The sequence below is a fragment of the Numenius arquata genome, chromosome 2, assembly GCF_964106895.1.
Source record: "Numenius arquata chromosome 2, bNumArq3.hap1.1, whole genome shotgun sequence".
In the NCBI taxonomy this organism is placed as follows: Eukaryota; Metazoa; Chordata; class Aves; order Charadriiformes; family Scolopacidae; genus Numenius; species Numenius arquata.
In genome coordinates this window covers 93,838,791-93,853,275 of record NC_133577.1, presented here as the reverse complement: position 1 = coordinate 93,853,275, position 14,485 = coordinate 93,838,791, and the positions used below count along the sequence as shown (strand labels likewise).

At 39.3% G+C, this 14,485-nt stretch overlaps 1 protein-coding gene across 1 annotated transcript in view; it reads left to right on the top strand.

The window, feature by feature from the left end:
• RAP1B (RAP1B, member of RAS oncogene family) overlaps positions 1–2,828 on the top strand; it is a 33,863-nt gene extending 31,035 nt beyond the window's left edge. The window contains exon 8 of the mRNA XM_074144239.1: positions 1,207–2,828. The gene's annotated coding sequence lies outside the window, so the exon portion shown is untranslated. The remainder of the gene's footprint in view (positions 1–1,206) is intronic.
• The last annotated feature ends 11,657 nt before the right edge of the window (positions 2,829–14,485 follow it).

The following is a 14,485-nucleotide window of genomic DNA, read 5'->3' as shown; positions in this document are numbered from 1 at the left end:
TTTCAAGCTTTAAGATGTTGGTAGAGTTCAAACTAAGGATGTTCATTCTGATACTCCAAAACTTTAGCTTTTGAAAACAGGGTTTTCTTTCTTAAAGGCTGCAAGAGCTCATTTATCAGGAATGCACACTGTAAAATATTGCAGTTTTTACACTAAAATGTCACTTGGTGCTTTGAACTCCTGCATATATTTGCATGATGTCATAGGAATTTAGCTTGCTTTCTTTGGACTATCTATATTTTGTAGGCTGCATTGTATTTAGTACATTTGGAAGAGAATGGTGAAGCGATCATTGTAACACTCCAAATATTTGACCTGGAGCTATTCTATACTAGATCAATTTCTTACTCGTTGGCAGTTGGCTAATGTTCTACATGACTAAATCCATGCTTTAAGAATGCTGCTGAAGGCTCAAGCAAGCTCCAGCCTGCCCTTTAGCGAGCCTTTTTAGAAGTTAGCAGGCATGAATTTTTTTTCTGCAACTTGTTCTTGGGCAGGTTGTTTCCCCCTTTCCACCTCCAAGCCTTAGTATGGGCACAGGTCTCTCTTGATTGACCTGACATTATGCAAGGTTCCTGTTCATCTCAATTCCCTTCAGTTTTACTGGATGTGGGGTGGTTCAGTTGCTTCAGTGCTACGGTCCATTATTTTGTCATCTGTTAGACCTATTTGATATACTGGAGGATCCTGGTAGGACATTTCACTGTCATAAATTGCAGGCTTTTATTAATATTCAGATAGTGCCATGTTTAACACTTTTTTTTTTGGTATTGATATTTAAACTTACTTAATTCAAACAACTTGAATCATCTCAAAGTAAAACTGAGAGGGTTCCAAAAGCATTAGCTGAAGATGGCAGAAGTAGCTGCTGCATTTCCTTAACAGGGCTTTTGATTCAGGAGCTTTGATCCTCCAAATGTGTTTTTGTTTTTAAAGCCACTGGAACTGTCATACTGTAAGCAAAACTAGTCCCACCCATCAAATACTTCTTCTACAGTTCAGCCATACGTATCCCGTTTTACTAATTGAGACAGTCTGTTATTTGTATCTGTACAGTAGAAATTATATTAGTAGAGGAGAAGTGATAAGGCTAATTTTCTCAGTCTGTTTGCTAAGAACTTGGCTAGTTCCTGCTTTAGTTGTTTTAACTAAAGAGGAATGACAAGTAGTTGTAAGTAATAGTAACCGCTTGTTTTGTTGTTACAGGTCTGAAGAACTGTTGCCCAATTCAACAGTGCCAGCATTCCAACTTTATTAAACCTACCAACATCTTAAATGGACTTTCCTGTGGTGGTACCCTTTAAGAAATGGATGAAAGCTACTACATCAGTTTGCACATTCTAATCACTTTCCAGTGTCACGAGAGATTTTTACTTATAAATATTCTAAGTGTATGCAACTGGTAAAACCAGAGCCTACATCCAGTATTACTGATAAGAGACATTGTTCATCCACCAATGTTGTACATGTATGAAAACTGTGTACTGTATACTTCAACAATCCCCACTTTCTATTGGAGAGTACAATAATGTAAATCCTAAAAGCACCACTATTTTAGCATAATAAAAGAAAGTCCAAAGAGCTCCTATATAGACTACTCCAGATAACTTTGCTTCATCGGTATTTGTAGCTTACTGTAACTTTTTTAAAGAAATACAGGATCATCATCATTGTAATGTACAAAAGCGCTTTGATTAACACAACAGCTATCTAGTTTTTTAATTTTAGGAAGAACCTGTGGAGACAGTGATCTAGTCTTTAAGAGTCCTTTCAGTATAACGTCTGACTAAAGACATGGCCTTTAATATCTGTTGGGAAGGAAATGTCCAGACTTTTCAACCTTTTATTGTATGTTTCCTTTTCCTTGTTTACATAGGGAACAATGTTTATAGTTGTGTGTACAGTGGGGGTCTACAACAAGAAGTGTATATTTTAAAACGATTTTTTAATGATTTAACAATTTTTTGTAAATCATTTTTGGGCTTCTGCAGCTGTAGATTCTCACTGTGAATTCCCTTGCTTGCTCATGCATAAGTGTATTTGCAATACCAAATATACAGGTTTAGTACTTTTGCCTGTTAGTGATTGTTTTACATGTGTAACGTTTTGGTTGAGATGTTAAATGGTGGAAGAGTACTGTGGATGTGAATGTGGGAAGTAATTTTAATCATGTGTAATTGGTCACAGGGCCTAAGTTGCAGTAATTAACTTTTGCTGATTTATTTAACAATGCCTTGTTGCTTTGTATGCATTAACGTTTGGGTGTAAAGATTGTGTGTATATCCAACAGGGAGCCACAGTATTTAAATTGACCAACCTAATGTTACAACTGCTTTGAGGTGGCCAAATGTAAACTAAAAGCCTTAATTAAAGTGGTGCAATTTTGTATGACTTAGCATCAGTAGTTCAATAAATTTGGATTGCCATGCAAGGGCTTGCATTACGGTTATATACTACTCGAATGTTTTGTGTTTTAGTAGTGCTAGTAAGTATTGATTTTTTAAATCTCTTGCACAGTGCAGGTCCATACATCTTAGGACGAAAAGGAACCATTATGACTTTGTCTTCTGACAAATATATGCCGTGGATATTTCTTCTAATAGCATCACATGTGCTAGGGTGGATGAATTTCTGACCAAATGAAATTCTGCTAATGGTTTTGGACTTGGAGTATTCCAAGTTCTAATGTAAGGGAAAGTCTAACAGAAAAATATCTGTCTTCAAAGGTTAGACTATCAGTGGCTGTTTTGGGAACTTGAAAATATGTTGCCTGCTATTTTCCTTCTTTCCAGGAAGAATTCATTGTTAAAATTGACTTAGTGTAGCTTAAAAAAAAAAAAAAATCTCTTGGGAGAAAATATTTTTCTGCATGACTAAACCATATTTGTTTGACTTCAAGGAAATCTACAGAAGAGCATTCTTGCAGTATTGAGTGTAGAGTTTTGCAGACTTTAAATATCTTTTAACACTGTTGGACTGTGAAGTGGAATGCATGGACTGTGGATGATTTCCCAATCTTGGCTGTGCTGCTGAAAATTGTCACACCCAAATACTTGGTACCTCCTGTTTCTCTGGCACAGAATTATCAGAGCTTGTTCTAATCCATTCCTGCAAATTCAATCAGATTAGGTTAGCTAATACTGGTAAGCTTTGAGATAGTTTACATTGCCCAAAGTGAATTAAGGAGCCCAGCTGATCCTTCCTGCTGGTAATTTCATCAGTCATCACCATTGCTTAATGGAGGTAATACACTCTTTCACTGTGCAGAGTCGGAGTTAAGACTGAAATTCCTTTTCATTTATCATTAGAAATCAGAACATGTGGTTGATGATCCCCCATAAATATCTCTTGGTGCTCTCTGCATCCTGATTGGTCCCCAGAGTAGATGAGACGGGAGCACTGGATGCTCTAGTTCCTCTTTCACTAGGTACCTTCCTCCTTGATGAGCTAATCAGTATTTTTCCTCCCTTCACTTTCAACTTCTGCTTATTCAGGTCTTAAAACACTTTTATGTCCCAATTGTCCTTTTATCTGTGTTCTTTTTAATGTGTTTCTTTTCCAGGCAGCTGTACAGATGGCATTGGGTGGGAGGGAGAGAAAATTCTTTCATAACATCAGAGCGGGGGGGCCTGGTCTGGTCTCAATGTCCAGCCAAAGAGTACAAAGAACATCAGGCCTTGTCCTGAAAGCTCTGTATTGAAGCATTCTTGGTTGCTCTGTGAAATAGTAAATGTACAGTTCCTCAGCACCGGAGGTAGTCAGTTTGATCAAAGTAAATTTTTTAGAAACTCCAGGCATTAACATCTAAAGATTGTGCTAAAAAAAGTGAAATACACTTTTTGCCTTCTATAGTTAGAACTTGGGCCAGATTTGTAAAATCAACATACCATAACCCAGGTAATACCTAAAAAACAGTATTTTTCTCCTTGAAAACTTAGGCAGGCTTCCAGGGAGCAATGTCCTGGTTGTTAAAGGGAAGATGCATGACAAAATCATGCTGAGGAAGTGATGGAGGACATGAAGCGTAAGGAAAAATGAATGAAAGAATTTTCTTCATTTCTAAGTAGCATAAGAAGCTGTTCCTGCTGAGGAAGTGAACATCCAGTTCCCCACAGGAATTGGAACTATGTAAGCAGTTACCAATTCTAGAAAGAATCCTGTCTGCTGAAATTTGGAATAAACTTCTATGTATCTTCAGGATAACTGCTTTGTGTAACAGCGCTTAAGAAGTTCACGGTTGAACTACTTGTACAGAAACAGAACACTTCTCATCAAGCTTTGAATGAAAATATGCATAATTCATAGCTTGAAAATTTTCCAAATTCAGTAATTTTCCAAATTCAGTGTTAATATACATGTATTACTGCTTGTAAAGTTAGCTTATGCTTACAGTGCACACAAAGGTTGTGACTGCTTTATTTCCACCCTAATCTGAAATCACTATATGTCACTATTTAAATGTCTTGAGCTTTCTATGGAAAAAGTAATGTTTATGTCCTGAAATATAGAAGTATTATTTAATGGAATTGCACTCCTCCTATTAGGACTCTCCTATCAGTATAAACTTATTTCTTATACCTTACCTTGTTACTAATGCCCTTCTTCATCCTCAAATTATTCTGTAAAATGAATGTCTACTTGTTGAAGTTATAAGAATATTTTGAGACTTTGCAAGATGTTTTCAGATGTCCAAACAAACGCACTGTAAGCTCAAACTACTTCTGCTCTTCTGCATAAGAACGTAACTTGTGGAAAAGTATTGTAGAGTTAGATATTATCTCATAATGTGTACTGATATTGCAACGCTAGAAATGGGAGGTGGGAGGAGAATCCTGCTGGAATTTGGATTAAGCTTGTGTGTTTTTCTCCTTTTTTGGTGTAACTAGAGTTGCTGTTTCCTCATGGGTGAACAGTAAAGAGGAGGATTTTCTTCTTTTAAACTGCTAAATAATCTATGGATGAGTCAAACTTGATAGATTTTTTTTTTTTTCCCCAAGGTTTTTAATCTTTGCCAGTTTTAGGAATAACTTGGAGAAATTTTGCTACACTACCACTATTTCTGGATAGACTTCAGTTTAGACATCTCAACAATAGAAAGTTATTTCTAGATATAAATGGTCAAAAATAGTAGTCTATATACGGCTGTCTGCAACACTTTTTGAATTGTAATATGAAGATGTAGCCAAGCATCAGCATAGACAGGTTTTTGTCCGGTGTTAAACTGCTGTCCCAATAGCATTAGGCGATACTTCAGTTTATAGCTTTTATTTTGTTTGTGTATGGGTAATAGAATAAAAGCAAAGAAAAAGTTGCTCAAATATGTAACAAAATGCAGTTGTTTGTAGTTATTTAAGGTACCATTAGAGAAGCAGAGCTCTTAACCAAATTAGGTTCTTATTTCTGAGTCTCAAGCACCTTGTACTTTTCTTTGAAAGATTTATGAACAGCTTGAGGATTCTTAAAACCTAATTTAACTTCTCTGTTTTCGAAAGTAAAACTCTGGAATGTTACTTACATTTGAAACTTTACATTCATAGTCTGGAACTATAAGCAAAATTGTTTTGTAGTCTTGATTTTGTTCCCAGTGTTGCAATATCTGAGCTTCAAACAACAGATCAATATGGATTTTGCTTCTTTTTTTTTCGCTTTTCTTCTGTTTTTCTTTCCTAAATCCTCTCCAAAACCATTTATTTTCAGAACTTTGAATCATCAAGCAGAAGGTGGCTTCCTGTTTTCAATGAGATGTTCTTTAGGGAAAGATTTGTGAATGGAGAAAGGAATGTCTTCATAATTCCACTGTACTCACTTCAGGCTCAAGAAATATTAGTACTGCTGAACAACAGGCTCTACAGCTTCATTGTTTCAAGAAAGTTCACGGCCACCAGGATTATAATTTTTTTTTTTCTTTGGGTGGCTGAACTACTTCATTTGAAAGACACTGTAATTTGTAATTAATTCATGTAATTTCTTTTGGCTACCATAAACTTGAGGAAAAGGGGCACATCTGCAATCTTGGATACAGAGTGAAAGTATACTAGAAGTTATAGTTCCTTCTTTGTTCAGTATATTTTACCTTTTCATATTCTGTGCCATTTTTACCTTGTACTTCTAAATCTAGCAGGGAGGAGTCAGTAACTTCACTCCTGTACTAAGGACAAAAATCTACATGTGAAATCCCAGCTCTCGGAAACTGGGTTTACTGCTTGTAACGTGCCCAATACAACAAAGACTCTTGGCACTACTGTCGTGATTTTACACACAAATAAAATGACAGTTACAAATTTGTCTCTTTTTCCTTTCTAACAAAAAAAAAAAAAGGGGGTTAGCTGAGCTTCCCCAATAGGAGTAGGCATGGGAATCGATTTGTTTAGGGTAAGACTCCCAGTAAATACTGAGAGTAAACACACGCGGTTTAGTACTAAGCAAGCACATAAACACTTGACTTAAATTCTTGAGACTGGTTTAAAAGAAAAGTTTCCTTACATTTAAATTTTTTAAAAAGTGAAAAATTACACATGTCCAGGAATGTGTTTCAAATGAGAAAAGATGGGCTTAAAACATGAGCTTTCTTCCTTCTCTTGCAAAAAGGCACGGTATAATGTGGGTTCCATGGTTTTCTTTGTATTGAATGCAGTCGTGCTGCTGTCACACACTGTGTAAGAACTTTGTCAGGCTCTTGCTTTTGATAGTATTGAATTAAGACTCCAGTTTTCTCTATGCAGATGTCATGTATGCAGCCTAGCAATGCATTAGGGCAATTTATTTGATTTGTGAGCTGTCTATATTTATAAAAACATATTTTTCTAAATGGTAATTGGAGTTTTGAGTTAGTGTACTTGTTTAATTTAGTATATCCTGAACATAGTACATCCTGTAAACCGTGTGAACTTCACCGAAAGTGAGTAGGGAGCAGAGCAGAGGAATCTCGGGCACTGGCAAGAAACCTGCCATGTTTCTGTGGTAGTTGGACTGAATTGTCTTTGCTTGTCCTGTCTGTGAGTATTGGGTGTTACTACTACCCCTCACGAGATTCTGACAACGTGGCTGCAGTTACAATCAGTGTTGATGCAAATACGTGAAACTTAAGAGGGATTTGTAATTTTTAACTATAAATTTAAATTCAGAGTCCTTTACATTGTGCTAAAGGAACACTGTATGTAAGAATTGACTGAAAAATTTGCATTCCCTTCTGCTTCTTGGAAGTGTAAGATGCTTGTGTGAGACTCCCAGTTCTTTTTTTCTCCTTTTCTTCTCTTTCCCTCCTGTTGGATAAATATGAAGTTGGATGCTAGTCAAAAATTACTGCCTGAAAACACACATCAGGGGTTTTGTCTTGTTTCTTCCCCTTGCCCCCTTATGAGAGCCAACCTGGAAGCCTCTAAGGTGCTTCCCCAGCCTGCATTTAAAGAAGTTGTACATACCAAGACAAGTTTTCTCAAGGGCCTCAAATCCTCTTTTTTTTCTTTTCTTCTGTTATAGGTTTGTTGGTGTGGGGTTTTTGTTTTTTAAATTAAAAAAAAAGCAGTATGTTGTCCTGTTAACTTCTCTTCCAACTTTTTTTTAATTTAATTTTCTTTTTATTTTCTTTTTTTTTTTAAATTAATTTTTTTATTTGTTCTCATCTGTCATTGCTTTGAATCAACTTGGGGCAGCACTCAATGGAAGTACTTTCTCTGTCATTACATCTCTCACTTGTTTACATTTTTCTGCCCTGAGAAAGGGCTGGCCTGAGAGGGCAAGCTGTTGGGGAAGAACTGAACCAGATGTTAATCTGTGCATTATTCTGAATTTCCCACCATGCTACAGAGACAGTAATACTGTGCTGTTTTGTGAGGATGTGTTGAAGGTAAATTCTATTAAATATGTAGTACTGAATTAGGATATGATAGTTCCTTTAACATTCTTTTAGTCTTCTGCTGTAATGAAGGTTTTTGCCTTCGCTTGTGTTTTCACGATAGTCTACATGATAGGAGAACTATTTTATTTTTTATTTTTAAATCCAGAAGTGCATTTCCAGGGTTGACTGATCTACTCTCTAAGGTTCTCCTGCTTGCTTGTGTTCCATATCCAGTTTTCATCGGGCTTCTCAGCTCTCCTCTTCTTGTGAAGCCTTCTGAGGTTTGGCTCTCCAACAGCTTCAGTGAGCCACCAAGTTGGGTGCTGTGGTGTTTTATCAGCACCTTAAGCCAGCTGTGGGACTTCAGATGATGCCTTGCAATTCTGCTGCCTTTTGCAGCTGTTTTTAGATGTATCTCTCTGTACAGGGAATTTAAATGCCTCACTTGCTCAAAGCACCCCCAAATACACCTGAGTACTTCCAAGGGGTTTTCAGACCTTGCTTTGCATACATTAAAAATGCGCTTTGGACAGTTTTCCTTGTACTAGAACACAAGTAAATGTGTGTACTAGAACACAACTCCTGTCAGTAGCTCAGTTATTTGTACTGATAGGGTAGTAACAGTGTTTTCCTGTCGTTTAAAAAGCGTGAAAAATGCACTTTGAGGAGGAAGAGCGGTAGTTTCATAGCTTTTGTTAGTTTGCCCAGGGAGATAGGGGCTGAGTGATCCTGCGTGGCGGTTACTGCTTCACCGCCTGCTGCCAGCAGTCCGAGTTAAACTGGGAGAAACGGGAAAGAGAAAGGGGCGCAGATTCGCACACCGCTGGCACCAGCCCCCTCTTCATACGGCAAAGGGTGGGAGGTGCGCTGCTGAGAAAACATCTTGAGCGTTGGATCGGCTCTTCTCTGTGGAATGAGATAACCTGCACAGCATTTGACAGGTTTAAACTACTTTTTTTTTTTTTTTTTTAAGGCTTTGCCGCTGAATTGCAGGGTCCCTTGGCCCGGGCAGAGGGGGACGGGTCAGGCCGATCCCCCCCCCTCACCGCCACCGCGGCTTGGCCCTACCTCTGTCGGCTCGGCTGCCCTCAACCCAGCCCTGCCGTCCTTCCCCGGGGCTGGGTGTCCGGAACCCCTCCCTCGGCGGTGCTGGCGGCCCGGGGTCCGTCCCGGCTGCCGGCGGGGGACGGGGCGGGGCGGAAGCCCGGAAGCCGGCTCTTCTCCTTCCGGGCGGCGGGCCGGCCCTGGCGGAGGCGCGAACGCCTGATCCCGGCTTGCGGTGGGCTGGAGGCCGCCATGGAGAGGTGGGAAGCGTGAGGTGGCCGGTGCTGGTGGGGCGTCCCGGGGGGATGGCGGGTCCCCGCGGGTGTGGTGGGACGGGACGGGTACCCCCTGTGGCGGCGGCGGAGGAGGAGGAGGAGGAGGAGAAGCGGGGAGCGTTGCGGGCTGTGAAACGCAGTGAAGCTGGAAGCAGTCTCTGAGGGGTATCGAAGGCTTTTATGTCACCGGGGGCTTTAGATCTGCGTGATTTCTTCTGGAATGTAATTGTCAATTAAACAGCAGTTGTTAATTGCAGAGGAATCGTTGAGCCGGGCCTTTTGCAGGGTGCTCTACTGACAGGCCTGCTCAGGCAGCCACCGCTGCGGCCTTCGCAGTCCGCCTGTAGCTTCTCCTTTGCGTTTTAGTAATTGTTAACGACTTTTTTTCTCTCCTGAAGGACACGGGATTTTGTGTATCTGAAAAAAAAAAATAATCAAATTGTGAAATCATGTCATTCTTTCAGTGGAACTTTTCCATTCAAAATTCAATTTCATGCTTTTGAATCTCTTACTGGCCTTTTAGTTTGGGTTTTTATTTTTTTGTTTTTGTTTTTTTTTTTTAATAAGAAAATGACTGTTGTGGTGTAGGAGGAGCAAAGTGTGTGTTTTCAGACAAGCTGAGCAACACTAGATGTTCTATAGGGGAAACTGGACATCAGTACTAGAATTAGAGGTCACTTAGGCGTTGTTTAACTTTCCCAGTTGCAGAGTTACTTGAAGCAACAAAAAAAATTTGTGTGTTCTGCTTGGATTCACTTTGTGTCTCTATGTTACTGTTCTCTAGAAATGGTTTTGGAGACCTGTCATCCCCCCGTGATGCAGAGATGGCCAAACCTGGATGGAAACAAAGCTCTCAGAAAAGAGTTTCTAGTATCCTTTATCTTCACTTTAGTCGTTGCTTGCTGTGTTCACAAGGTGTATTTTTACCACTGCTTTGATTTTAAGCATGTTGAGAATGGTTTTCAAACATACAGTAAGTTACTATTTTGTTTTATACTTGTTTGAAGTGAGGAATGTATTAATATAATGTGAGATTGTTGTCTGATTTGTGAGGTATTCTGTAGTCAAAATTTTGCTATTGAACTGTTTCATATTTTTCCTTTCTGTAGTCATGATTTTTTTGTGTGGCATTTTTACACATTAAGAAGGAGAAAAGTTCAGGAACAAAACTGTGATTGCAATATCTAAAAACTAGTAGGGAGGAATATTAATGACTGACTGAAAGTGTAACTATGAAATCTGGATGAGTTTTATTAGAAAAATACTGTTTTCAGCAAAATGGTACATTACTTGGTCTTTACAAAAGAACTTAGGAGAGGTAAGCCAAAAGATTCAATTCTTTGCCTTTTCACAGAATAGTATTTCCTCTGAGTGGAATTTTCTTTCTCCCCTCCTTTTTCCCCCCATAGTAGTCTCAAATTATGTCAAAGCTGTTGTAGTGATGGCTCAGAACAGATTATTCAATAGACTTCAGGGAAGGTAAGGGATTGACATATTGCTTGTATAGTCAGTTTTTGACTACATTTAGATTGATTATTTTGGTTGTGGGTTCAGTGTGATTTCAGGGATGTTGCATTGCCTGTCTCCTGAACTTGTACCATCACATTTGTGTAACGTGGTGTTTTAACAGTTTTTCATGGGCTTAGAAACTTGGGTTGACATCAGCCCAGAGAACTATGTGAGCCATAGCTGACTCCATCTCAGTTTTTGAAAAAAATGAAGTTTTCTTCACTCCATTGTATCTAAATTCTATAGTTCTGTGCTCTTTTACATGTACTGTGTTATCAGAGTACTGTGATTATTCAGTGTGTCTTAACTTTTTGTCCACAGTAATAGCAAGAGGCAAGCACAGACATAGATTTATATTTCTACAGGTTTTTTTTTACACGCTTATTTACAATAAGAAAAAAATACCGTGTAATTTGACAGCTAGTATAATGGTATTTTTCTGGTTATGATAGCAAAGGAATCCAGTACATTTGCTCTTCCTTTTGTTTTTTTTGCAACTACTACTTCTATTCTTAAAAGTAGTGAGATACTGGACCTAATTTTAGTGTCCCTAAGAATCATGATGTTCTTGGACACTGACATAACAGAATACTGAATATTTTACACACTACTTCTTAGTGAACCGTATCTAGAGCACTTAACCTAGTTCCTGACGGTAAGAAGCAAAGTAGAGCAGCAGAGACTTTTTTTTTTTTTGAAGTCACCAGCATCCTGGAACTGAGAGAGAGCGAGCAAATTTTTTTTTAAATGCATTCAGTCTCAGATTTTCCAGCTATGGTTTATGTAGCATAAAGCAGCTCCTTGTGGGGCAAACGTATTCTCTTTCATCTGAGCAGTTATGAGAACCTGTTGTGCTCATGTTTCTGAACTTTACAGTGTCCCCTTCTAGCCCTCCAGCTTTTAAGCTTCTGGTGAAACATTTGTGACCTAACTCAGGCTTATGACTGGGACTTTCTGCTTTAGTCTGAAAGACAAGATCTGCACTCTTCATAACATTTGAGCTACAGCAAAATATTTTTCCTTTCCAAGTATTCACAATCGTTTTGAATAGAGGCAAAAGCATGTTTAGGAGAGTGTTTCTTAACTTGTTTATTAATCAGTTCTTACATCCCTGGATGACACTATTGGAAACGTGACGCCCAGAGGCCAGTTGATTTCCCGAACTCCTGGTTCATTGCTTCGCCAGACAGGTAAGACTGCTTGCTTTCTTTAGTATTTCGTTAAAGGAATAATACACTTGGACTTCATAATTGATAGTAATTCATAAGGAGAAATACATGGATGCACTGTAGTGAGTCCAGCAAAGGGCTGAAGTTGATTAGGGCATTGGAGCATCTGACGTGAGAGAGAGGCTGGGAAGAGCTGGGATTGTTTAGCCTGGGAAAGAGAAGGCGCGGGGGGGGGGGGGTCTTATCAATGTCTATAAATACCTGATGGGAAGGAGTAAAAAGGTAGCCAGGCTCCTCTTGGTGGTGCTCAGTGAAAAGACAATAGGCACAAACGGTCTGTGGAGTCTACATCCTTGGAGGTACGTAAAGCTGACTGGACAAGGTCCTGAGCAACTTTTTCTGGTTGACACTGCTTTGGGCAAGGGGGTTGGAGCAGATGGTCTCCAGAGGTTCCTTCCAACCTCAACTACTTGGTGATTCTGTGATTCTGAAGTTAAACACATTTTATAAATATGGAAAAAGCACCTAGTAGCAGTCAACATATATGTTCATATGTTATATACTTACGCTGTTGCTGACTGCCAATGTATTTTTGCCTTTCAGTTTTTAGAGGGTGTTTGAGCTTCATTTTCTTTGTTTGGCGTGAGAGTATGTCCAGTGTCACTTCATTCTTGCCTTACTAGTCAGCAATCTAGTTTGTTGTGTTTCCTTCTTTTTCGCAACCTTCTTCTGGTTTTGCAGTAGCTTTTAATTATTCAAGATTGTTTTTTGTGTAATGTCTCTTCAGGTATTTTTCCATCCTTGTTTTTAAGGGAGATTAATTCTGTTGTTGACCTGTCTACCAGGTGTGTTTATTGGTTGCATCAGTAAATGATTTTTGAGTCCACTAGCAGAAGAAGAAATCAGGTGGCACACCTTGCAGAAGGGCTGTGGAACCACACATGGTGGCTAGGGTCAGGTTTCTCCGAGACCTCCCAATCTCATCAGCTCTGCATCAGCTGACTCATATTAGGAGACTGTTGGGAGTTATTTGCAAACTGGCACAGGTGCAAAGATAACAAGTTCCAGAGAGACTGATTCTTCATGGTTTCTCAGGGTTCCTGGCAAGTTCTTTGTGGCCTCTTCTTGTTCTCATTTAGTGTAGTATCTAGTGGCTTTTCTTTTGGCAGCCAGCAGCAAAGATAAATGCTGTTAGCATCAGCTGCCTTCTCAAGCACAAGCTACTTGTGTGTCACCATTGACAGCTCTCACAATGAAACTGCAAGTTGTTCTTAGAGTTGACTTGACATTAAACGTACTGTGAAAAGGTCTGTAATCCTCTTAGTGCCTCCCTCACTGGTTGTGGCTGAAATAAAGAAACATGCCCATTCCGCACATTTCCATGTCGTCACCAGGGCTTACCTCCTTTTTCCTTGTCAGTCTCTTCCTGTAGTCTTTTATTTTGTCATCATTCAGGCATTTATATAAGGGATTCCTGTTTTTTGTCATCATCTAGCCAGTGTGTTTTCCAGGAAGTTCCAAGAGGACGGTTGCACCTTCTGCTGCTCTGCATCCTGCTTTCAGGGCTGCTTGCAGATGGGTGATGTGTTAGTTGTTTTAAGAGAGAAACGTTGTGTGTCATACTGTGATGGTCAGAGAGCACTTCAAAATCAAGTAGCTCTTTTCACACTTTTATCTTCAGATTGGAACATGTGTATACCATCTTGAGCATTGTCTGTCTTCAGTGAAGATCTTTATTTCAGTTAGCTTGTTAATCTGACTCTTTGCCACGATTTGTGTGGCTGGTCATCCTAGAGATGTTACATCAGGAGATGTCACTAGGCAGCGTATACTCTGTAAATATATCATCTATTTTTTAACAGACTTCAGAAGGAGACTTTATGGTTTCTCAATAATGCTTTTCTCTACAAACTTCCCTAAACACAGCTGACAATTATCCACACGTGTGGCTGTGATTTGTGATAACCTGTTTTCAAACAGCATTGTGAGTGGACAGGCAGTCCTTACCAAAGGTTGGCTATTTGATGTTCCTGCACTATTTAATCCAAAGACTTGTACGCTTCTTCCTTACAACCCTGCATTTCTCCTTGGCATCCTGGCTTTCTTCTGCTTTACCTCTGCCACTGCATCGTAGAGATTTTCTGAGAGCCACAACTGTCATCTGCCAAATAGGCTAGAGCTACTTCTCTTTCAGACTGCCTGAAGATTCTGCAACAAACAAAGTATTGGCATTTTCACTTCTGTTTCTGTTCCCATTTTACAGTCCCATTCCTACTGCAGAACATTTAAAGTGTTCTTATGAAGTGCATCCATTATATCCTCTCCCGAGGACAAGGTTTTTTGCTTCCTTTGATGTCTGTTGCTCCTAATTGTGGATTAGGGGTATTAGAAACTGTATTTGACGATTATTCAACATAGTTCTTTTCTGCCACCCTGTAAATTCTTAACCTTGAGTGCATTGTATCATATGGGTAGGGAGGTTATAGCAGTTATTTTCTGATACCTTGGAGGAGAGAAGGATGAGCCATTAACAATTTCAATGCTTTGATCTGCAGCTTCAGGATCAGACTGCTAATGTTAGTAGCCATACTTATAGTTCTACAGATTGAAAACTGATTTGTGTCTTTGATCTTCCGTATGTCTGACTTTAA